The 26,685-nt window shown below is 43.2% G+C and overlaps 1 protein-coding gene across 5 annotated transcripts in view; it reads right to left on the reverse strand.

Moving 5' to 3' along the window:
* The window catches only part of LOC140212388 (zinc finger protein 385D-like), a 345,265-nt gene that overhangs the window by 239,640 nt on the left and 78,940 nt on the right, over positions 1 to 26,685 (reverse strand). The window lies entirely within an intron of this gene.

The raw sequence follows: 26,685 nt of genomic DNA on the forward strand, positions 1-26,685 counted from the left end.
ACTTCTTGCTGCCTCAGTAACGCAGCCAACACAATCGAAGACCCCACCCTTCCTGGACCTTCTCTCTTCTACCCACCCCCTCACATTTCTGTTCATGTACCAACCTTGCAGAAGACTCTTAAAATTGAAATGCATTTTATGAGCATGAAGAACAAAAATATAAACATTTTTAGATGTTATAAACTTATTTAATTGATTGAGAAACTAACTAGTCTCCATCGACCCTTAAACATGAGAAATTCTGCAGTGGCTGGAAATCCATAGCAACACACATAGAGTGTTGAAGGAACTCAGCAGGTCAGGCAGTATCTATGGAAATGAATAAACAATTGACATTTCAGGCCGAGACCCTTCTTCAGTACGATTACCATCGACTCTTATTAATTCTCATTGATGTACCTTAGAAAGCATTCTGTCTGGATCAAAACGGCTTGAGACAGCTTGCAAGAAACTACAGAGACCCGTGGACCCAGCTCTGCACATTACAGAAACCAGCCTCCGCTCCATGCATTCTCTCTATACTTTATACTTCTCACTGCCTCAGTAAAGCAGCCAGCACAAGCGAACAAAGAAAACAATTTGGATGGCATGGCAGCGTAACGGTCAGTGTAAAGCTATTACAGCACCAGAGACCCAGGTTCAATTCCCACTGCCGCCTGTAAGGAGTTTGTAGGTTCTCCCTGTGATCGCGTGATTTTTCTCCAAGTGCTCCAGTTTCACCCCCCCCCCCATTCCAGAGGCTCACTGGTTAGTAGGTTAATCAGCCATATGGGTGTAAAAGGGGAGCATGAGCTCACTGGACGAGATGGGCCTGTTACCGTGCTGTATCTCTAAAAAATACAAGGCACCTCCCAGCCTGGACTTTCTCACTTCCTACTCCAATAAGGTGGATTCTTGACCTCACAATCTATCTCATTATGAGCTTGCACATTATTGTTTACCTGCACTCCACCTTCTCGGAAGATGTTACACATTATTCTGTTATTGTTTTACCTTGTTCTACCTCAATACACTGAGTAATGATCTAATCCGCATGAACAGTACTCACAACAAGCTGTTCACTGTATCTTGGTACATATAACATTAATAAATCAATTCCAAAGTCCAATTCCAGTTTTGTAAGAATTCCTACTGCACAATTATTCTACAGTGTTCCCACACGAGGGACAGCATGAAAGCCAGTTACTATTTTCTCTCAGATGTTTAATTGCACTGCCTTGTAGCAAGCAATTGAATAGCCTTCTGAAGTATATATCCTGTTGTCAATATTATATCTTTTCTTTAAAAACTGTTGCTCTGAACAGGAAACTTTTACACGGCCTGAAAACTGTGTGGCACTTTAAATGTTTTTTTTAAAATTATAGTCACATCAAGCACAAACCACAACTCTCAACAAGTGAACAATGTCAGGCAGTCTAAGCAACTGACAGGTGCAATGGCAAAATTAAAATGTTTTGACTAGATGGTATCAGCATTCAGCAGACCAGCGGTTTATTAACAATGAGCTACCAACATCCATTCTGTGTTTATTGTTACAATTTGTAACAGTGTTGTAACTTGAAACACTGACAATGTAAATATGTTGAAATTCCAAAAGGGTTCATATTAAAGGTTGTGATATGTTTATTATTTAGAAAATGTATGGACTTTATTCATTAACACATAATTCATTATACAAATAACAGGGTATTTCACAATTATATTAATGTAGATTTCAAAGTTATATTAGCATAATTTTAAAATGATATTAACAATATATAAAAGAAAATTCCAGCTGCTGCTAACAAAGGTTATGTGCACGAGGGCATTTCAGTTACACCTGCACAACTTAGAGGGAACAGTGCTTACGAAAAAATAACAGAGCTCCGTCTATTGAGAATCTATTCCCATATTTATGATATGGCATATTTAAAAAACACGTACCAACATTATACATTCAGTGGCCACTTTATTAGGTACACCTGTACACCTGCTCATTAATGCAAATATCCAATCTACTAATCATATGGAAGCAACTCAATGCATGAAAGTATGCAGACATGGTCAAGAGGTTCAGTTGTTGTTCAGACCAAACATCAGAATGAGGAAGAAATGTGATCTAAGTGACTCTGACTGTGGAATGATTGCTAATACCAGACGGAGTGGTTTGAGTCTCTCAGAAACAACTAATGTCATGGGATTTTAACCCACAACAGTCTCTAGAGTTTACAGAGAATGGTGTGAAAAACAAAAAAGCATCCAGCGAGCAGCAGTTCTGGCCAAAAACGCCTTGTTAATGAGAGATGTCAGGCAAGAATGGCCAGACTGGTTCAAGCTAACCGGAAGACGACAGTAACTGAAATAACCACACATTACAATGGTGATGAATGGCACAGCATCTCTGAATGCACAACATGTCCAACCTCAAAGTGGATGGGCTACAGCAGCAGAAGACCATGAACATACAGGAGGTACCTAATAAAGAAATCACTGAGTGTGTATTTTCTCCACCTTGGGTGATTATTACATTTTTTATTTTTACCATCACAGCCTGGTGTCACTTAATCTCCGAATTTCACTTTGATAGATTGTTGAGCTGATTATCCGCTGTCATGTCGGCACAGTGGTGTAGAGGTTAGCACAATGCTTTACAGTGCAGGTGACCCCAATTCAACACCAGCCACTGTCTGTAAGGAGCTGTACGTTCTCTCCGTGACCGCGTGGGTTTCCTCCGGGTGCTCTGGTTTCCTCCCACAGTCCAAAGCCGTGCTGATTGATAGGTTCATTGATCATTGTAAACTGTCCCGTGATTGGGCTAGGGTTAATTCAGGAGTTGCTGAGCAGTGTGGCTGGGAGGGACGGAAGGGCCTATTCCATGCTGTATCCCAGTAAATAAATAAAAGTCAGTATTCAAGTCAGATTATTCTGCATTGTGCTGCGCTACCATGGCACCCTATCTGCCGTGGACCACTGCTGTGTTCTGACTGGCTGCACTGCAGGCAAACCTCAGTACATATCTGAGGGCTTCCAGGCTTTGACAGAATTCCAGCCTGTGCCCAAGCTTCAATGTAAAATTGCTTCTGCTTTATCTTGTCACAGAGCTCTCAGGTGAAACAGCTGTTCGGGCTATTAATAGAGCTTGCTGCGTGACAATTATCATTATAACATGCAGGTTACAAAAAACACCTTATGAATTTTAAAATGACTCTCTGCTGCATTCATACAGGGTAGGTGCCATCCAATTAATTATGGCATTTAATCACAGATGCAGAATGGAAGTGACCTAGAAACAGCTTCCATATTAAATGTGAAGGGAAACAAGTTGCATCATTAGCATTTGCAGACTGATGTGATAATATCATGGATCATGCCTTTCTATTATAAAGGGGGGAAATCAGGAGGGTTTAATCTGATTATTTTTAAAAAGATTTCCATAAGACATAGGAGCAGAATTAGGCCATTCAGCCCATCGAGTCTGCTCCGCCATTCCATCATGGCTGATTTATCCTCCCGCTCAGCCCCATTCTCCTCCCTTCTCCCTCGTCACTCTTCCTAATCAACCTCTGCCTTAAATAGACCCAGTGACTTGACACTGCTATCAATGGCACTGAGTTCCACAGATTCACCACACTCTGGCTAAAGAAATTCCTTGTCATCTCTGTTCTAAAGTGACGTTCTTGCATTCTGACGCTGTCCCCTCTGGTCCTAAACTCTTGCACTACAGGAAACATCCTCTCCACATCACGAAGCTCCTTCTCATCTGTTTTCTAAATGGATGTCCCTCTCGTCCTAGATTCCTCTGCTATTTCGATCTTTTCCAGAATCTTTATTGTGAATATTCACTGGGTATGACAGTCATGAGCTAGCCCGGGATATGCTGGATATTCTGTGCGCAATTGAATTCAGATTTTTTTTGGAAGTAATTTTGATTTTGGGGGAAATAATGTAAGATATTCAAAATGGGGTAGTCCTCTTTTGCTTTTAATTTCTATCGTCTTAGACATTGGGTGACAGACCCTTGAATTGGAGTAGAAACTGAAATATCCAACTTGATTTGCGACAAAAGAAGACAAATATCATACATTGTATTTATTTATTTTTATTTAGAGATACAGCAGGTAGCAGGCCCTTCCAGTCCAATGAGCTCAATCTGTCCAATTACACCCACGTGACCGATTAACCTACTGACCCCTACATCCTTGGACTGTGGGAGGAAACCAGAGCACCGGGCGGAAAACCATGTGACCATACAAACTCCTTACGGAGCCAGGCAGGAATTGAATCCTGATCTTTCAGCCTGACAAATAAAAACCTCCTGAAGATAAAGATTAGCTTTATTTGTCGCATGTACGTCAAAGCATCACAACATACAGTGAAACATGCCGTTTGTGTCAATGACCAACACAGTCAGAGGATAAGCTGAGGCAGCCTGCAAGGGTTACCGTGCCGCTGGCACTGACGTAGCATGCCCACAACCCAGTAACCCTAACCTGGAAGCCTTTAGAATGTGGGAGGAAACCGCGACACTGAGAGGAAACCACGTGGTTACAAGGAAAACAGCAATGGGAATTGAAGATTTACTGATCCTAACTTGCTAACCGTAACCTCTAACTGTATGTCTTTAGAATGTGGGAGGAAACCGGAGCCACAGGAGGAAACCCATGTGGTCTCAACGAGGATGTCGAACCGTTTACAGTCAGCAGTGAGAGTTGAAATCATGAGAGATTCTGCAGATGCTGGAAAGCCAGAACACACACAAAATGTTGGAGGAACTCAGCAGGTCAGGCAGCTTTTATGGAAGTGAATAAGCAGTCCACGTTTCAGGCCGAGACCCTTCTTTAGGTCAGAGTGGGAATTGAAGTCCTGATGAAGGATCTTGGCCTGAAATGTCGACTGTATTCATTTCCATAGATGCTGCCTGACCTGCTGAGTTCCTCCAGCATTTTGTGTGTGTGTATGGCGGGAATTAAACCCGTGCTCCTGGCGTTGTAATAACATTACTCTAACCGCTACATTGCCGTTGCACCACTCTTCCTGTGGTGGCAGCATAAAATGGTACAACTACGCAAACAGCCATTCCACAAACCTTCAGTTACGCTGTCAGTGAAGGAAGCAATTATGAAACCTTTTATTTTTCTGAAAGCTTTGCACCGCTTCACTTTGAAGTTCAGACAGAATAGAGGAGGTTCGAAGATTCTGCTATCGTCAGCAAATGTGTAAAAGGTTGAAGATCAAAGACAACTTAGCCAAAGCCTGTAACAATTTGCTCGAAAGAACATTTCATTAATCCATCACTTCCACCTCCTGCTGTTTTCAGACATGCACAAAGAAATGTTAGCTTGATTCCTTTCTCCACTGATGTAAAAATTGCCTGTCCTATGTGCCTAACTTTGGAATAACTAAAATATTCCAGTCCACCATTCGGAATCAGCTTTGAATATGGTCCATCTTTCTCATTTATGTTCTTTCATAAAGCTGACATCTTCAGCCCTTGACCCACTTCCATGAAACTGACATCTTCATCCCTTGACTCACTTCCATGAAACTGACATCTTCAGCCCTTGACTCACTTCCATGGAGCTGACATCTTCATCCCTTGACTCACTTCCATGGAGCTGACATCTTCATCCCTTGAACCACTTCCATGAAACTGACATCTTCAGCCCTTGACCCACTTCCATGGAGCTGACATCTTCAGCCCTTGACCCACTTCCATGGAGCTGACATCTTCAGCCCTTGACCCACTTCCATGGAGCTGACATCTTCAGCCCTTGACCACTTCCACTTCTATGGAGCTGACATCTTCAGCCCTTGACCTTTTTCACTTCCTCATGTGAAGAGACCTGGAGTGAGGGTGGTAAGAACTCAAGTACTGATGTGTCCAAAACTAGAATTGAGACACGATTCTGAACCCTATTAAATCTTTTCGCTCTTTACCCTAAACCTATTCCTCCCCTACTCTGGGGAATGGGATTGGTAAGGTGGAAATAAATCTCTATCAAAGGAGGCGTAAGGTGCTCCTTCTCCCGCTGTCCTGCAGCTCACCCTTGGGCAAGATGTAGCAGCTGCTTTGCCCACCGGTCATGGTCATGTGAAGCCATGGGAGCAAGTGGTGAATGGTCAGATGGACAGCTGGTGTATATCACCGTGCCAATGATCCGGGTTCAATTTTTCCCATCACTGTCTATAACAAGGGGTCCCAACCCTTTTCATGCCATGGAGCCTTATCATTAACCAAGGGGTTTGTGAACCCCAGGTTGGGAACTTCTGGCCTATGAGGAGTTTGTTCTCCCATGACTTTGTGGGTTGCCTCAGGATGCTTTGGAACTCATGGGCTGCCCCCTGCACGCCCTCGGCCTGTGTTGGTCACTGAAGTAAACAATGCTCTTTACTGTATGTTTCGAAGCTTTGAAGCACGTAGACAGATAAAGCCAATCCTTATCTTTATCTAATGCATCAGCCTCTACCACCACCCCTAACAGCATGTCCCAGACACACACACACTCTGTGTAAAAAACTTTCTTCTGACACCCCCTGAACTTCCCTCCAATCACCTTAAACAGATGTCCTGTGGGATTGGTCATCGCCACCCTGGGAAAACAATGCTGCCTGTCCACTCTATCCTTGCCCCTTGCCTCTCATAATCCTGTACACCTCTGTTCAGGTCACCTCACACCCTCTGTCATTTCGAATAGAAGACTCCAAGCTCACTCAGTGGGGAACCTCGTACATAAAGCTAATCTTTAAAAAAAAAGTCTAAGGCTCTTGTGCAGAAAGGAAGAGTTGGCACTACCCACTACTACTGAAGAACAATCTGGACAACAAACTCTGGAATTATAAATTTGCCTAGCAGTGTGAATTTCCAGAAACTTCTGTTTTGCTTATGGTGTTCTGCTTCACAGAAATTACATCATGCCCTCAAACTCCCCATTAGTTTTAGGAACGGTGCAATTGCACATTATTTGGCCATTAAACTTTCTATTGAATGTTCAAGCTGTAATTTAGCAGCACAAGAGCTGAAAGCAATGAGATAGTTTTAGAGGGTGAAAGCCACCTTAGGATTACTTCACACATGTTTATACCAGGCACGACAAATGCAGCAAAATGTGGTATTTGAGGAGATGATGAAGGTGGGATAAATAAAGCATTATTCACTCAGTGGCCACTTTATTAGGCAAACCTGTATAGCTGTTTGTTTGTTCAAAAATTTCTGATCAGCCAATCATGTTAAGGGTGATAATTGAGACGTGTAAGGGGAACATGAGACGGATCGTCTTCACTCAGAGGCTGGTGAAAGTGTGGAATGAGCTGCCAGCACAAGTGGTGGATGTGAGTTCGGTTTCAACATTTAGGAGAAATTTGGATAAGAATGTGGATGGGAGGGGTGGGGAGGGAAATGGTCCAGGTGCAGGTCAATGGAACTAGGAGGTAAAATGGTTTGGCATGTTCTAGATGGGCCGAAGGGCCTGTTTCTGTGCTTTAGTGCCATATGACTCTATGACTCCTTAAAAAGATCAAACGCAAGTAATGATTAGCAAAGACTTAAAGTAGTTTAAATCTTTAAGAGATGATAAGCTGTGGTATGCTGAAGTGTTCCAGCTAATAATTATGCCTCAACATCACTAAACAGATTAGCATACCACTGGTTATGGGAGTTTGCAGTTTCTTATTGGGCTGGTGCCTTTCCTCAATTACAACAGTCATCCAACTTCAAAAGTGTTTCGAACATATTGGAAGGTCCAGTTATTGCTGGTTTAGCTTTATTGGTCACATGTACATTGAAACATCGAAGCATCCAGTGACACAAGAGTTTCTACAGATGCTGGAAATGCAGAGCAACACACAAAAAATGCAGGAGGAACTCAGCAGGTCAGGCAGCATCTGTGGAGAGACATTTCAGGCTGAGACCCTTCGTCAGGAACCATACAGTGAAATGTGTCACTTGTGTCAAATCAAAACAGCAAGCATTGTGCAGGGGCAGCCTGCAAATGTCACCACACCAACATCACATCACTAACCCTAACGTTAACCCCTACGTCTTCGGAATGTTGGAGCAAAGCGGAGAACTCGGAGAAACCCTCATGGTCACGGGAAGAATGTACAAACTCCTTACAGACAGTGGTGGGAATTGAACTCCAGTCAGCGATTACTGTTGCTTTAAAGCTTTGTGCTAACCATTAAAGTTACAAGCATTTCTTTCTTTCAGATTTGAACAGATGAAATGCTGAAAGGCACCTGCTGTTCTTCACAGTTCACTGCAGAAACACAAAGCTTGGTACTACTTTCTTGAAGTGGCTATATTTCATGAGGAGTTTGAGGAGAGATGATACGTCACCAAGGACTCTCACAAACTTCTACAGATGTACCATGAAGAGCATTCTAACTGGCTGCTGTACCATCTGGTACGGAGGGGCCACTGCACAGGATCAGAAAAAGCTGCAGAAAGTTGTAAACTCAGTCAGCTCCATTATGGTCATGAGCCTCCCCAACATCGAGGACATCATCAAAAGGAAATGCCTCAAAAAAGTGGCATCCATCACTAAGGATCCCCATCACCCAGTTCATGCCCTCTTCTCACTGCCACCAACAGTGAGAAGATACAGGTGCCTGAAGACACACACTTAAGGATCTTTATGTCCTCATTGTCCACGGGATCGGTACCGGAGGATTGGAGGGAGGCGAATGTTGTCCCCTTGTTCAAAAAAGGTAGTAGGGATAGTCCGGGTAATTATAGACCAGTGAGCCTTACGTCTGTGGCGAGAAAGCTGTTGGAAAAGATTCTTAGAGATAGGATCTATGGGCATTTAGGGAATCATGGTCTGATCAGGGACAGTCAGCATGGCTTTGTGAAGGGCAGATCATGTCTAACAAGCCTGATAGAGTTCTTTGAGGAGGTGACCAGGCATATAGATGAGGGTAGTGCAGTGGATGTGATCTATATGGATTTTAGTAAGGCATTTGACAAGGTTCCACACGGTAGGCTTATTCAGAAAGTCAGAAGGCATGGGATCCAGGGAAGTTTGGCCAGGTGGATTCAGAATTGGCTTGCCTGCAGAAGGCAAACGGTCATGGTGGAGGGAGTACATTCGGATTGGAGGGTTGTGACTAGTGGTGTCCAACAAGGATTGTTTCTGGGACGTCTACTTTTTGAGATTATAATTAACGACCTGGATATGGGGGTAGAAGGGTGGGTTAGCAAGTTTGCAGATGACACAAAGGTTGGTGGTGTTGTAGATAGTGTAGAGGATTGTCAAAGATTGCAGAGAGACATTGATAGGATGCAGAAGTGGGCTGAGAAGTGGCAGGTGGAGTTCAACCCGGAGAAGTGTGAGGTGGTACACTTTGGAAGGACAAACTCCAAGGCAGAGTACAAAGTAAATGGCAGGATACTTGGTAGTGTGGAGGAGCAGAGGGATCTAGGGGTACATGTCCACAGATCTCTGAAAGTTGCCTCACAGGTAGATAGGGTAGTTAAAAAAGCTTATGGGGTGTTAGCCTTCACGAGTCAAGGGATAGAGTTTAAGAGTCGCGATGTAATGATGCAACTCTATAAAACTCTGGTTAGGCCGCACTTGGAGTACTGTGTCCATTTCTGGTCACCTCACTATAGGAAGGATGTGGAAGCATTGGAAAGGGTACAGAGGAGATTTACCAGGATGCTGCCTGGTTTAGAGAGTATGCATTATGATCAGAGATTAAGGGAGCTAGGGCTTTACTCTTTAGAGAGAAGGAGGATGAGAGGAGACATGATAGAGCTGTACAAGATATTAAGAGGAATAGATAGAGTGGACAGCCAGTACTTCTTCCCCAGGGCACCACTGCTCAATACAAGGGGACATGGCTTTAAGGTAAGGGGTGGGAAGTTCAAGGGGGATATTAGAGGAAGGTTTTTTACTCAGAGAGTGGTTGGTGCGTGGAATGCACTGCCTGAGTCAGTGGTGGAGGCAGATACACTAGTGAAGTTTAAGAGACTACGAGACAGGTATATGGAGGAATTTAAGGTGGGGGCTTATATGGGAGGCAGTGTTTAAGGGTCGGCACAACATTGTGGGCCGAAGGACCTGTACTGTGCTGTACTATTCTGTGTTCTATGTTCTATTAACAATTCAGGAACAGCTTCTTCCCTTCCGCCAACAGATTTCTGAATGGACAATTAACCCATGAACGCGACATCAGTATTTTTATCCTTTTTTTTGATCGTTATTACATTTAATTTTTATTTTGTTATATATACATCTTATTGGGGCTTATGTTTTATTTTTATATATTGCAATGTACTGCTGCCAGTACAAAACAACAAATTTCACATCATATGCCAGTGATGCTGATTCCGAGCAACGTCCTGTATCTCTGCGATACTGGTGTTGGTAACTCGACTTTGCAGTTGACAGCGTGAGTGTGAAAGTCTGTGTGATTCCTGGTGAAGTGTATTCCATTATCATCACTGCCGTTCCAGTGAATACTGAGTAGGAGTAAGAGCAGGCACACTTCAGGGAAGAGGGAAAAAACAATATTCATCTAATTTTCCTTCACGTCTGCCAGCATTCTTAAATATATTGGATATACATAAAAGCAGAGCTGACATTGTAGAGCAGGGTTCGCTAAAGGTTAACGTGCACGTTGAGTCGGATGGAAGGAAGGCAAATGCAATGTTAGTGTTCATTTTGAGAGGGCTAGAATGTAAAAGCAAGCATGTTATGCTAAGGTTGTATAAGGCATTGGTTCAAAAGTCCAAAGTAAATTTATTATCAAAGTACATATATGTCACCATATACAACCCTGAGATTCATTTTCTCGTGGGAATACTCAATAAATCTATAATAGAATGATAAGCATAATAGAATCAATGAAAGACCGCACCAACTTGGGCATTCAACCAATCTTCACATGACAAAAAAACTCTGCAAATCCAGAAAGACAGAAATAATAATAATAATAATAATAAGCATGAAGTATCGAGAGAATGAGATGAAGAGACCTTGAAAGTGAGTTCATTGGTTGTGCGATGGAGCAAGTGAAGTTGAATAAAGTTATCACCTCTGGTTCAAGAGCCTCATAGTTGAGAGTGACTGCACTTGTAGCATTGAAAATGGCTTTAAATGCCATATCTAAGGTAAGGTGTTTTGATGTGGAGAGGGTTCTGAGGAGAATTACAAGAATGATCCCAGGAATAAAAGATGAAGTCTTTGATGGTTCTAGCCTGTACTTACTTGAGTTTAGGATGAGGGTGTTGACCAATTTCAGCCCTTTTAATTCTTTTAACAAACATAAATCTAAATAACAAGTGTGATACATTGGAATTGGAATTGGTTTATTATGGTCACATGTACCAAGATGAAATGAGGAGCTTGTCCTGCAATCTGTTCATACAGATCAAGTCATACACAATGCATTCAGGTAGAACAAGGGAAACAATAGCAATGCAGAAACAAGTGCAAAAGCTACTGGGACACAACAGTGCAGATAAACAACAAAGTGCAAGATCATAATGAGATTGATGGTGAGGCCAAGAGTCCACCCTATTGTACACAAGGTCCATTCAAGAGTCTGACAACAGTGGAGTAGGAGTTAATATTAGTCAGACACTTGTCTAGCTTCTGATGATCTGGAGTAAGAATGAGTGGGTTTGTCATGGAGATCCATTGCATACTGAAAGGAGAGAGTGGATATGGAGAGGATGTTTCCCATAGTTGGGGAGTCTAGGACCAGAGGACACAGCCTCAGAATACAAGGACGTCCCTTTAGAACAGAGTTGAGAAGGAATTTATTTAGCCAGAGGGCGGTGAATCTGTGGAATTCATTGCCTCAGGTGGATGTGCAGGCCGTCACTGGGTATGTTTAAAGCAGTGGCAGTACAGTTTTTGATAGTAAAGAGGACAAAGGTTACAGGTAGAAGGCAGAAGAATAGGTTTCAAAAGGATAATAAATCAGCCACGATGAAGTGGCGGGGTGAACTCAATGGGCCGAATGGCCCAATTCAGCCTTATATTTTATGGTCTTAATGAGCACCAACTAGCAAATGTTGAAAATTAGAGACAAGCAGTGGAGGAGATAAGCCAAGTGTCATGGCATTGCTTGGCCACACTGGTGTGGTATGGCCACAATACTGGCACCTCGTCCACAAAGGGATGTGTGACCAATGGCGCTCCACAAGGATTAGTGATGGGGCCTCTGTTGTTGGTGATAGTTGGGCATTTGGATTTTTAGATCTGGACAAAACGTAGCTAAGACGAGCAGAATGCTTGAAGACAATTTAAACATTCCTGGAACTGTGGTGAATGAGTAAGGTTGTTAAAGAACACAGTAGTTGGAAAAGTGGACAGAGAAGTGGCAGATGGAGCTTAATCCAGACAAGTGTGAGGTGTTGCACTTTGGAAGGTCAAATACAAGAAGAAAGTAGGAATCCTCAGAATGCTATTGTGCAGAGGATGCAAGGCCACCACTCTCAGCATGTGGCACAATACACGTAGGTAGGATGGTAAAGAAGGTATATGGTATGCTCGCCCTCACCGGTGAGGTGCTGAATATGAAAGTAGGGAAGTCAGGTGCAGCTGTATAAAACTTTGGTTAGGTAACGCTTGGAGTATTGTGAAATGTTCTGGGGGTGATGAACCCCTAGGTACACTCGTCAGTGAGTCCAGAATTCGACATGTGGAGCCTGGGATCGCATCATCAGTGACCCAGGGGCTGATAATAAAATTCAAATGAGGAGCCAGGAAGGCAAGACGCAATGGTGGAACCCCTAGTCTACGAGCTTGGGGGATTCGGACACCCAACGCCAGCGTGTCCGTGAGACCACTGGAGGTTGAAGGCCCAGAAACAACTTGTCCTGGGGTTGAAGGCCTGTCTGTGTGTGTGAGTGTGCGGGAGGGAGGAAAGGGGCATGTTTTGCTGTTGTTTTATTGCTGTTGTGTTGTGTGTGATGGTACTGTTGTTTGTGATTCTGTGGAACAATGTGGACATGCTACGTTGGTGCCAAAACGTGACGTGTCACGTGGGCACTGCCCCAGCACATTCTTCGGTTATGTTGCTTGTGAGTACAAATGATGTATTTCACTGTGTTTCGATGTACATGTGATCAATAAAAATGAATCTCAATCTGACATTCAATGGCATCACCACCACTGAATTTTCCCACTATCAAACCCATGGCTAGGATGAGGGATAACACTGACTACTGGAGTAGCAACTGTATACGCACAGAGTGGCAACAAGAGCAGGTGGTGAATAACTCACCCCTCAGCTCCCCAAATCCATCCACCATCAATTCAGGAATGTCAGCTTCCCGGAGGAGTGAAGCTTTGACATCACAAGTGCCATGGTAGCAGAGAGGACAGCACAACACAATTAGAGCTTAGTTCAATTCTGGTGTCATCTGTAAGGAGTTTGTACATTCTCCCAATAACCGCCTGCCTTTCCTCCAGGTGCTTCGGTTTCCTCCCACTGCCCAAAGGTGTTCAGGTTAGTAGGTTAATAAGTCATGGTAAATTGTCCTGTGATTAGGCTAAGGGCGGCTTGCTGAGTGGTGCAGCTTGTTGAGCCAAAAGGGCCTATTCCACACTCTGTTGTTAAATAAACAAACAAATTAAAAAATGAACATTCAAGAACCTCAAGACCACACAGGTCAGAGCTGCCTGATTGATAAACAACTCATCCACAAACATTCACTCACTCCACATTGACGTACAGTAGCAGCACTGTGTACTGCCTACAGGACAAACTGCAGTAACTCACCGGGACCCCTCAGACAGATCCTTCCAAACCCACCACCTCCACCAGCTGGACCATCGACAGGACACACTGCAGTAACTCACCGGGACCCCTAAGACAGATCCTTCCAAACCCACCACCTCTACCAGTCATACCATCTACAAGACAGACTGCAGTAACTCATCGAGCCCCTCAGACAGATCATTCCAGACCCACCTCCATGAACAGCTGGATCACCAACAGGACACACTGCAGTAACTCACTGACACTCCTCAGATAGACCTTCCAACTCACCACCTCGACCAGTTTGAAGGGTAAGGGAAGCAGGGACATGGGGAACACCACCCCTGAAAGTTGCCCTCCAACCTACACTCCTTTCTGACTTGGAAATATGTCACCGTTCCTTTACTGTCACAGGGTGAAATGCCCAGCGAGCACAGTGGGTGTGCTCATGCCTCAAAAACTGCAGCACTTGTAGAAGGCAACTCACCAGCACCTTCTGAAGGGCAACTACGGAGAGGTATTTAACTGCTGGCTCAGTCTGTGAGGTCAATTCCTCCCTTGAATGAATACATGAAAATATCTAATCAAACGTTTTCATATCCACCATCTTACATTGAATACAGCAACACTAAAAATCATGTGAGCTGTAAAGCAGCTGGTCAATTTCATGTCACCATCTTCCACTGTAGGCAGTATTCCTAGAGGAGCCTGCATTATCTTAAGTCTACACTGCAGACATTCCAACTCTTTTAAGATTACAAAGCCTTTGTTGAAGTAATTTCCCAGCAATCTCTTTGCTGCTCTTTACATGTCCCTTACCAACAAAAAAAATTCATGAGGGCATTCTGTAAAGAGAGATTGGACAAAGCTGGGTTGCTTTCTGTGCAGCAGCAGTGGCTGAGAGGAGATCTGATAGAGGCTTGATGCCCTGAGCTGCGATAGAGTTGTGCTAACTGCCACACTGACCTCTGATACATCATAGTAATGAACACTGCCTTCTCTACAGGACGAGCAACACACACAAGCTGCTGGAGGAGCTCAGCAAGTCAGGCAGCATCTATGGAGGGAAATAAACAGTCAACATTTCAGACCAAGGCCGTTCATCAGGATGAAAATACCTACTTACTTCCTTACTGTCCGTTACAGCACTGGCGTTTAGAGCAGCAATGAAGGTCCTCCATCTCTGTCTGTCCATACCGTTGCACGCAGATATGGAAGGATTCTTTGTTGCTGCTTCCGTAACAATTGTTTTTTACCAGTCGGGACTGTTAGCCCTGCGTTGAACCCCCAAAACTGGAGGACTGGCAGACCACTCTAAATCTGGCCTCTGCCCTTTGACCAGTTTGGCATGGGTGACCCTACCAAGAGCCAAAGCACAAGGCCCTGACTCCAGACAACATAGTCTCCAGGTCATTGAGGCATGCAAGCCTCCAAAGCCTATGACAAGGTTTCGGTTCTCTAGGAGGCACGACTGAAATACTGACTGTTCCATAGATGCTGCCTAATTTGCTAAGTTCTTCCAGCACTTTGTGTATATTGTCAAAACAAGAGATTGTGAAGATGCTGGCAGTCCAAAGCAACATACACAGCAGGTCAGGCAATGTCCATGGAAGAGAATAAACAGTCATTGTTTCGGGCTGCGATACTTCATCGGGACTTGTTGCTTTCGATTTCCAGTATAGGATGTTCTTTTGGTTCCTCTGTCTCAGTTGTTTGCTTGAGTTAGCAGTGAAAGAAGCTAAAATTAGTACATATGCTAATGCTTTTGCTCTCGTGCAATTTATGTGCTAATTCGACAGAGAGATTTACTGTTCTTCCATTCCCCTCCAATCGTGCCAGGAAATAAATAGGTCTATTGGATGGTAATCCATTGATTGACTCCGAACATCATTTTGCTTTGCAAGGAGTTAAAAATGCAGCAATTAATGGGATTTATTACATAACCATTCAGTCTCCTATGTAAGTACTTATCACGTTAGATCATTACATGAGTAGCAAGTTCTTCAGAAGTGAATTAATCTCAACCCAGAATCAGAATCAGGTTGATTATCACTGACGTAAGCCGTGAAATTTATTGTTTTGCAGCAACAGCACAGCGCAAAAAAAGTCACTTGGTAGTGTAGTAGTTAGTTGACCCTATTACAGCTCAGGGCATGTGTTCAGAGATATTAGTAAAAATATTGACACCAGCAAATTCTCACAATGTTTCACTCCTTCCATAACTTATTCTTTGGTTGCTAATGAAAACAATTAGAGACCAAGACCTCCACAAAACAAGGCACGGCTGCAAGTGGGAAGAGCAGGGGACTTTTTCTTTGGAAACACACAGACATTAAGAGTGCGATTTATGCTACAATGATTCCAGACAGCTCAGTGGAAAGGTGGAGAGGTGTCGGGAAAAAAAAGATGAGTGGAAATGTTCCCTTTTATTTTTAGAGATACAGTGTGGCATATGCACTTTCATCCCACTGAGGCTCACCACCCAGCAAATCACCAATTTAACCCTAGCCAAATCACAGGATAATTTACAATGACCAATTAACCTAATAACCTTTGTGGGAGGAAACCACAGCACCCAGAGGAAACCCACACGCACACGGGAGATGTACAAATGCCCTTATAGAGGGCGCCAGAATTAAACTCTGATTCCAATGCCACAAGCTGTAACAGTAAGACTACCAATGGTTCCTGTTATTCCTCACCTTATTTTCATGCAAAAGCAGCCATTCATGTTGCAGTCCACACCCTCAATGCCACTTTGTCCAAGTAAAGGCTCGTCACATGTCAGCTTTGATGAGAGCTTATTAGAAAGCGGAACCTATTTATTTATTAGTTATTTAGAGATATGACACAGTTCCAGGCCCTTCTGGCCCAACGAGCCCACACTACCGAATTACACCCATGTGATCAATTAACCTCATGGGTGAAGGGTGACGGGTGAAAAGTTTACAGGGAACTTGAGGGGAAACATCTTCACTCAGAGGGTGGTAAGATTGTGGAATGTGTTGCCTGCAGAAGTGATGAATGCAGGGTCAATTTCAATATTTAAGAGAAGTTTGGATAAGTATCTGGATGGGAGGGGTGCGGTCCAGGTGCAGGTCACTGGCACCAAACAGATTAATGGTTTGGCATGGACTAGATAGGTCGAAGGGCTTGTATCTGTACTGTGGTGTTCCCTGACTGTGTAACTCTGATTCTAACCTACCAACTGATACGTCTTTGGATGTGGGAGGGAACTAGATCATCCGGAGGAAACCCACACAGTCTCAGGGAGAACGTACAAACTTCTTACAGGCAGCGGTGGGAATTGAACCTGGATTGTTGGCGCTGTTATAGCTTTGCACTAACCAATTTGCTACTGCGCCGTCTATTAAATTAAAACAACGGAAATGCACAAACAGAGATTGGGGAATTGATGCAGAGTTTTGAGAAACCTCCTGTCCAATAGAGAATGGAGCCATTGGCCCTTGCACCAACATTCTCCATCTGTGTTCGCACCAACATGAGCTCCCCACCAACATGATGATCTGCCAAATTCCACAAGCACAAGTGTGACATTTGATTAGGTATCAGAACCAAGTTCGCCGTGGTGCTCAGCCAATAGCAGTTAATTGTTCACTTTAGGTGATAGTGTGAAATGAGTACTATCACCTCAATCAATCTTTTAATTTTCCCTTTCGCTGACAACAGGGTATTTAATGAGCAGCCAGATTGACATTCCCCTTTTTACAGGACTACCCAGATTCAAAATTGTTTCCAAATAAGGCAAGTTCATGAACAATCAATCAGAGGAAGAACAACAATTCCTGATATCTCCACTGCCTAATTTTGCAATATGGAGACAAGTGTAGGGCCCATTATATTTCTCCATTGAGATCAAATTCATTAGATCATCAGACCAGAAGACATGGGAGCAAAATTAGGCCATTTGGCCCAATTTGTCTGTTCTGCTATTTGATTATGGCTGATTTATTATCTTTCTCAACCCCAATCTCCTGCTTTCTCCCCATAACCTCTGACATCATGACTAACCAAGAACCTATCAACATCCACTTTAAATATACCCCTGTGACTTGGTCTCCAGACGACAGTCACAATGAACTCCACAGATTCACTGCCCTCTGGCTAAAGAAATTCCTCCTTACCTCCATTCTAAATGGACATCGCTCTATTATGAGGTTGTTTCTGCTGGTCCTAGACTCCCCCACTATAGGAAACATCCTTTCCATGTCCACTCTGTCTAGGCCTTTCAATATTCTTTAGGTTTCAATTAGATCACCTCCACTCCCCCGTTCTTCATGAGAAATCACTCAACGGCTTCCCTGCTTGGACACTGTACTCCCAACAATGACCCTGTGTACGTGTGTATGGCATCATCACGTGGTGTAGTTGATCATTCAATGGTTTGAGAAACTCGCTTTTCCTTTCTGTATCTACAGATGTACATTACAATCAAAACGGTAACACAAGAGATTCTGCAGATGCTGGAAATCCAGAGCAACACACACTAAATCCTGGAGGAACTCAGCAGGTCAGGCAGCATCTATGAAAGGGAATCATCATGAAAACAGTGCTGAGGAGAAAGTGTGTGACTGGGAATAGGGGACATGAAAACAGTTATCTTCGAACCAGAAACAGGTAAAGGTATTGCACTTATTGCCTATCCGACCTGCACTTCCTCTGAAACAGCAGCATTTTATCCAACATTTTGTTTTTGTTTTACCTTGTGTAAAGCATTGATTTGTATGGACACTATGCAAGACCCTTTTTCACTGCACCCGGTACACAGGACATGAATAAACTCACTCACCAAAACACTTCCCCTCCTCCTGGCTCACAAGCAGTGTTGTAAACTCTTTTATGTTATTAAACTGAAAATCAAGAAATTGTTGTTTTTTGTTTTAAAAGTTAAGCTTTATTTGACAAGTAAAATATTCACTTCCTTACAGGATTGTTAGTCCTTCCTTGCAAATGTCTATAGATGTACGGTGGAGAACATTTTGACTGGTTATATCACTACCTGGTACAGAGGGGCCACTGCGCAGGATTGCAAGGGGCTGCAGATGGTTGGAAACTCAACCAGATTTATCACAGGCACCACCTTCCTCACCATCGAAGACACCTTCAAATGGTGATACCTCAAGAAAGCAGCATCCATCATTAAGGACCCTCACAAACCAGGCCTTCTTCTTATTACTGGTACCAGGGAGGTGATATAGGGGCCTGAAGATGCGCACTCAATGATATCAGGAACAGCTTCTTCCGCTCTATCATCAGACAAGTCAATGGGGTCATAAAGAAAACTTTTGGCACATTAGCCTTCATAAATTAAAGTACTGAGTGCAGGAGTTGGGATATTATGTTGAAGTTGTATAAGACTTTGGTGAAGCCCCATTTGGAGTATTGTGTGCAGTTTTGGTCACCTGCCAGCAGGAAAGATGGATGTGAGGTTGAAGGAGCTCAGAGAAAATTTACAAGGATGTTGCCAGGATTTGAGGAGCTGAGTTATAGGGAAAGGTTGAACAGGTTAGTGCTTTACTCCTTGCAACATAGTAGAACAAAGGAAGATTTGATGGTGATAGACAAAATTACGAGAGATATATATATATGGTAAATGCCAACAGATTTTTTCCACTGATGTTGGGTGGGACTACAACAAGAGATCATTGGTTGAGAGTGAAAGGTAAAATGTTTAAAAGGAAAGTTCTTCACTCAGAGGGTGATGGAAGTGTGGAATGAGCAACCAGAGGAAATGGTAGATGTGGATTTGATTTGAGCATTTAAGAGAAGTTTGCATGGGTACATGGATGGGAGGGGTATGGAGTGCTCTGGTCCAGGTACAGGTTGATGGGCTAGGGAGATTAATAGTTCTGTGTCGACTAGATAGGCCAAAAGGCCTGTTTCTGTGCTGTAGTGTTCTATGACTCTATGACTCTGGTTTGGAAATGACAATGAACCAATAACTGCCATCTCATTATTCCTCTTTTGCACTATTTATTTGTTTGTTTGTTTATTATTTATTTATCAAAACTTATAGCGATATTTACATCTTGCAAGGTGTGCAAAGCATTGTTGTGTCTGTTTTGGGACATTGTCCGGACCCCATTCCTTGGAGTAACCCCATCCACCTCCCATTTCATTTCATGATCCAAACTGAATTGCCCCCTTGGGGTTATGACATATAAATACTATGTTGTACGGGGGGGGGTGCGGGGGGGGCGGGAGAGAGGTGGGGAATATACATTATATCTGGCAGAGGTTGTGAAGAACGATGTACTAGATACATAATCATTTATTGGGAGGTTTCCATTTTCTGCCCAGCAACCCCCAATTTAACCCTAGCCTAGTCACAGGACAATTTACAATGACCAATTACAGACGGCACAGGAATTGCACTCCGATGGTCGGCGCCCTGGGCTGTGATAGCATTGGTCTAACCACTACCCAAGCATGCTGCCCTGTGGTGTTGTGGGTGTTTTGTTTGTCATAGGCTATAAAGAGACATCGAGAGGATACAAAGCTGGACTGAGAAATACCAGGTGGATTTCGCTGACGATCAACACTGGCACACGTCAGGGGTGTGTGCTTAGCCCACTGCTCTACTCTCCTTATACCCAGGACTGTGTGGCTAGGCATAGCTCAAATACCATCTATAAATTTGCTGACAATACGACCATTGTTGGTAGAATCTCAGATGGTGATGAGAGGGTATACAGCAGTAAAATATGCCAACTAGTGGAGTAGTGTCACAGCAACAACCTGGCACTCAGTGTCAGTAAGACGAAAGCGCTGATTGTGGACTTCAGGAAGGGTAAGATGAAGGAACACATACCAATCCTCATAGAGGGATCAGAAGTGGAGAGAGTGAGCAGTTTCAAGTTCCTGGGTGTCAAGATCTCTGAGGATCTAACCCGGTCCCAACATATCGATGCAGTTATAAAGAAGGCAAGACAGCAACTATACTTCATTAGGAGTTTGAAGAGATTTGGTATGTCAACAAATACACTCAAAAACTTGTATAGGTGTACTGTGGAGAGATTCTGACAGGCTGCATCACTGCCTGGCATGGGGGGAGGGGGGCACCGCACAGGACCAAAAGAAGCTGCAGAGGGTTGTAAATCTAGTCAGCTCCATTTTGGGTACTAGACTACAAAATAGCCAGGACATCTTCAAGGAGCGGTGTCTCAGAAAGGCAGTGTCCATTATTAAGGACCCCCAGCACCCAGGGCATGCCCTTTTCTCACTGTTACCATCAGGGAGGAGATACAGAAGCCGGAAGGCACACACTCAGCGATTCAGGAACAGCTTCTTCCCTGCTGCCATCTGATTCCTAAATGGACATTGAACCCTTGGACACCACCTCACTTTTTTAATATATACTATTTCTGTATTTTTGTCTGATTTTAAATCTATTCAATATACTTAAACTGTAATTGCTTTATTTGTTTATTTATTTATATATTTATTATTATTTTATTTTTTTCTCTTCTATATTATGTATTGCACTGAACTGCTGCTGATAAGTTAGCAATTTTGATGACACATGCTGGTGATAATAAACCTGATTCTGATTGGGAAAAAGGTGAAGTGATTCACTTCGGAAAGTCAAATTTGAAGGCAGAATACAGGGTTAATGACAGGAGTCTCAGCAGTGTGGAGGAACAGAGGGATCTTGAGATCTACGTTCATCGATCCCTCAAAGTTACCACTCAAGTTGATAGGGTGGTTAAGAAGGCACATCATGTGTTGACCTTCATGAGTTGGGTGATTGCGTTCAAGAGCAGTGAGGTAATGTTACAGCTCTAGAAAACCCTGGTTGGACCACACTTGCAATATTGTGTTCAGTTCCATTCATCTCATCATAGGAAGGATGTGGAAGCTTTAGAGAGGGTGCCAAGGAGACTTACCAGGATGCTGCCTGGATTACAAAGCATGTCTTATGAGGATAGGTTGAGTGAGCTAGGGCTTTTCTCACTGGAGGAAAGGAGGACGAGATGGAACAAAATAGAGGTGCACAAGGTGATAAGAAGGTGATAGCAAGGTGATAAGACTGAACAGCCAGCACCTTCTTATCCCAGAACAGAAATGACTAATATGAGGGGGGGATAATTGGAGCAAAGTATATGGGGGGGGGGGGGATGTCAGAAGTAGAGTTTTTTTTTTACACAGAGAGAGGTGGTTGCATGTAACCCTTGCCAGGAGTGGTGGTAGGGCCAGACATATAAGAGGCATTTAAGAACTCCTAGATAAGCAAATGGATGATAGAAAAATGGAGGGCTATGTAGGAGAGAAGGGTTAGATTGATCTTAGAGTAGGTTAAAAGGTTGGCACAACCGAATGGCTTGTACTGAGCTAAAGTGCTCTATATTCTATGTTCTGAAAATGGAGGGCTATGAAGGAGCAAAGGGATAGACGATTTTTGAGTAGATTAAAAGGCCTGTTTGGTGCTGTATTGTTCTTTTCTATGTTCTAATTAAACCGAGTGAATTCCAGGGCGGAATAGAGATTGTAATGAATTGTAATTATATACTTGGTACAGTGAATGACAAAGGATGAACATCCTGCCTCATATATTTTGAAATTTTATGAATAAAGTATATTTTTGGAGAGTAAGGTTACTGATGCTGAGAGCCTGTATTGACCCTGTGGTTGTTCCTGTAATGTTCAAAGGCTTCCAGAAGCCCAGAGTGCACAGCTAGCAATTCCTAAACAATTCAATTAATTTCAGGCAGGTTCAAAATATGCCTGGAAGAGTCTAAGCGATGCCACAGAGAGCCTTTTCAATTTGCGTTGACAGTATTGCACAGTGTGAAATCTCTCAATGAATTGCTCTGAGATGGCCTCATCCAAAGGTGTTTGACACAGACAGGCTTTGCTGCCTGAGGTCAGCCCTGACCCCGATGTGCACTACAGCCTGGAGTGAGAAACCGTTTTAGCTTTGAAGCTGTGGATATACACGCAATGGCCACTTTATTACACCTGTTCGTTAATGCAAATATCTAATCAGTCAATCAGGTGGCAGCAACTTAATGCATAAAAGCATGCAGACATAGTCAAGAGGTTCAGCTGTTCAGATCAAACATCAGACTGGGGAAGAAATGTGATCTAAGTGACTTTGACTGTGGAATGATTACTGGTGCCAGACAGGGTGGTTTGAGTATCTCAGAAACTGCAGATCTCCTGGGCTTTTCAAACACAACAGTCTCTAGAGTTTACAGAGAATGGTGTGAGAAACAAAAGAAAACATTCAGTGAGCATCAGTCTGAGGTTGAAAATGCCTTGTTAATGAGAGAGACCAGCGAAGCATGGCCAGACTGGTTCAAACTGACAGGAAGGCAACTAACTTAAATAACCACGTGTTACAAGAGGTGCCTAATAACGTGTCCAGAGAGTGTACTTTACGTACAAGTTAAGTCAAAGATGAAACACCTCAGGATGGGGCTTGAGGACTCGTGCAACAAACCTAACTCCTGAGTTCTTGGGTGAAGTTGAATAGTTTAGGACTTTACTGCCTGGAGCATCAGAGAATGAGGGGAGACTTGATAGAGCTGTACAAAATTATGAGTGTTATAGACAGGGAAAATGCAAGCAGACTTTTTCCACTGAGGTCGGGCAAGACCAAAGCTAGTAATATAGACACTCAAGTTAAATATGAGGTTCTCCTAAGGGCGAATTCCCTTCATGAAGAACGCCTTTGCGTGACTTCGTTTAACACATGGAGGCTGATGCATGGGCAGCCACTAAACAGATTGGGGTCAGGATCCAGTGTCATGGAATGCAAGACAAAAGCGAACCCTTCACTGTTACAGCCTCCCTCCCCTTCACTGTCATTGTGGAGTGTCATCACCTTCCACCAGCTCCACCGTGGTTGGATCACAGTTTGTCTGAAATCCCCACCACCTTGATCTTACTGCAATGGGTGTCCTGACTAGGGGCTTCGTACCAGATGGCATCACTCTAGAGATCGTGGGTAAAAGGTGAAACCTGAAAAGTTTTAGGGGAACAAGAGCTGGACATTTCCTCATTCAGAAGGTGGGATGAGCTGTCAGCAGATGTGGGGCTGATTTCAACACTTGGTTTGGATAGGTAAATGGATGGGAGGGCTGTGGTCTAGGTGCGGGCCAATGGGCCAGGGCAGAATAACAGTTCGGCATGGACTAGATGGGCTGAGAGGCCTGTATCTGTGCTGTAGTGTTCTATGACCCTATGACTTATGACAGGGGTTCCCAAAACCCTTTTTATGCCACAGACCCGAGGCATTGACCATTGGATACCTAGATCCTAGGTTGGGAACCCTTGGGCTAGATGGGCCAAATGGCCTGTATCTGTGCTGTAGTGCTCTATGATGAGCCAGATGATGTGGTAACTGCTCACTATGCACACCTTTGCACATTGACTTGCACATGGAGGTTTGCTCGGCAGCTTGCCGTAGTTAACTTGTTGGAACTATCTGTGCGTCTGAGAGTCTGGTGCCAAGGACTGGAGGCCCAATGTTGGCTCGTCCTCGGGTGGGAGGCCTGGCTGTGTGTGTGAATGAGTGGGAGGCTGGGAAAGGAGTTTGTGTTACTGGTTTCTGTCTTGTTTTGTTCTGTCGATGTTGTTATTGCTTGTGTTGTTCTGTTGAACATTGTGGGCATGCGATGTTGGTGCCAGAGTGTGTGTCGAAACTCGCAGAGTGCCCCAACACATCCTCAGGTGTGTTGTTTGCTAACACAAATGACACATTTCACTGTATGTTTGATGTACATGTGATAAACCTGAATGTGAATCTGCTTGCTATTCAGGAGCACTTCAATTAGCAGCTACGTACTTCAGATATGCATAAATGTAAATTCCGCTGTAGTTTGAGATTAAAGGATCATTAATGGGCTGTACAACGACTGAACGAAGATAAACAATCGTGGAGAGTCAGTTCCTAGCTACTCAGGAGAACAATCAAAAATGCATGATGGTAGTAATTAGAAAAAAAAGTAGAAAGAGAAAGCTTTAAAAAAAACTTTTTTTCCCATCTTCAACAACAATTAAAATACAAAGGTACATGCCTCCATAGCTAGTTTACTGGCAGTCAGGTTGCTTGACAATAATTGTGTTCAATCGCTTCAAAAATTTACTGGCATAATATTGGCATATCCTGATCTTTGTTTTCATCTTGACCTAATAGAGATTAAAGAAATTAGCTTCATTTGTCATGCGTATATCGAAACATTGAAGCATGCAGTGAAATCGTTGTCGGCATCAACAAGCAACTCAGTGCAAGGACGAGCTGGCGGCAGCCCGCAAGTGTCGCCATACCTCAAGACTCAAGATTGTTTAATGTCATTTCCAGTACACAAGCGTAAGGAGAACAAAATAATTGTTTGTCCAGATCCGATGCAGCACAGAGAAAAACACAGAGGAAACATATAAACACACTGAGTACAGGAGATGGGATGTTATGGTGAAATTGTATAAGACATTGATGAGGCCTCATTTGGAGTACTGTATGCAGTTTTGGTCACCTGCCTACAGGAAATATGTAAATAAGATTGAAGAAGTACAGAGAAAATTTACAAGGATGTTTCCAGGACTGTTACTCACTATTTTTGAATGTTTGCTTGGTATTTTGTTTTGCACCTTTGGTCCCAGAGGAACGTTGTCTTGTTCAGCTGTGTCTATGAAGGGTTTGACTGATAATTAAATCTGATTGGAGTTGAAGGACCCAAGTTAGAAAGGAAGCCATTTTCTGTGACAAACTGTTAGTTTTTCCGCAAGGGCGGTGGTGAGGGGTTTGGAGTTTGTGAGTTTTGTTTCCTTTTCCTTTTCATGCAGGGCGGGGGTTGATGTCTCTTCTCTTTTCTGTATTTCATGGCTATCTAGAGAAGACGAATATTAGAGTTGTATTGTACATGCATACTTGACAATAAAATTAATCTTTAAAACTTTACGAGGGGTATAGGTAATGTAAATGCAAGCAGGCTTTTTCCACTGTGGTTTGGTGACACTACAACTAAGAGCTCATGGATTAAGGGTGAAAGGTGAAATGTTTAAGTGGAACCTGAGGGGAAACTTCTTCACTCAGAGGGTGGTGGGAGTGTGGGATGAGCTGCCCATGCAAGTGGTGGAAGAGATTTTGATTTCAATGTTTAAGAGAAGTTTGGATAGGTACATGGATAGGAAGGGCGTGGAGGGCTCTGGTCTGGGTTGATGTGACTAGGCAATTCAAAAGGTTCAGCACAGATTATTTGGGTTGAAGGGCCTGTTTCAGTGTTGTATTTTTCTATGACTCTATAAAGAACACAAAAACAATACTAAAAAAGCACACAATAAATATACAGTAAATACATAACATAGTTTCTATACATAGATTGATTGTATGTCTATAAAGTGACGCTGGGCTGTACATAAGGTGACTGATAGTACGTGAGGTGGCTTCCGGTAGCAACGTAGCATCCCCGCACCTCACTAAGCCTAACCGGAGATCTTTGGACTGTGGGAGGAAACCAGAGCACCCAGAGGAAACCCACACGGTCACAGAGCTAATGTACAAACTTCTTACAGACAACAGAGGGAATCGAATGCCAGTCGGTGACTGCTGGTGCTGTAAAGCGTTTGCGTTAACCTCTATGCTACTGTGACAGCCCAGAATATCACCATCACTGGTGGAAATTCTGTAGAGGTGCTGAGAATGCTGTTTCTGGTTTTAATTCTAACATGAAATAATTTGCGTTAAGTGTTACAAAAAGTTTGTCTCAGGGCTACAACGTGTCAAAAAGCACAAGCATCTTTGACAAGTTGTGAAAAGGTATTTTGCACTCAGTAAATCAATGTACACAATACCAATGTTACTTGCACATTGGTAGGCAGGCGGAAATTTCAATGCAACCTACACTTTCAAGAAAGTCTTTTAGTAAAAGTCAAAAAATATACAGCAAGGAGTATTATGGTTCCCATAGGAAGTGGGAGGTTATCTAGAATGTAGAATATAATTGGTACATATTAGTAATAATGACATAG

Source organism: Mobula birostris, chromosome 19, assembly GCF_030028105.1.
Source record: "Mobula birostris isolate sMobBir1 chromosome 19, sMobBir1.hap1, whole genome shotgun sequence".
In the NCBI taxonomy this organism is placed as follows: Eukaryota; Metazoa; Chordata; class Chondrichthyes; order Myliobatiformes; family Myliobatidae; genus Mobula; species Mobula birostris.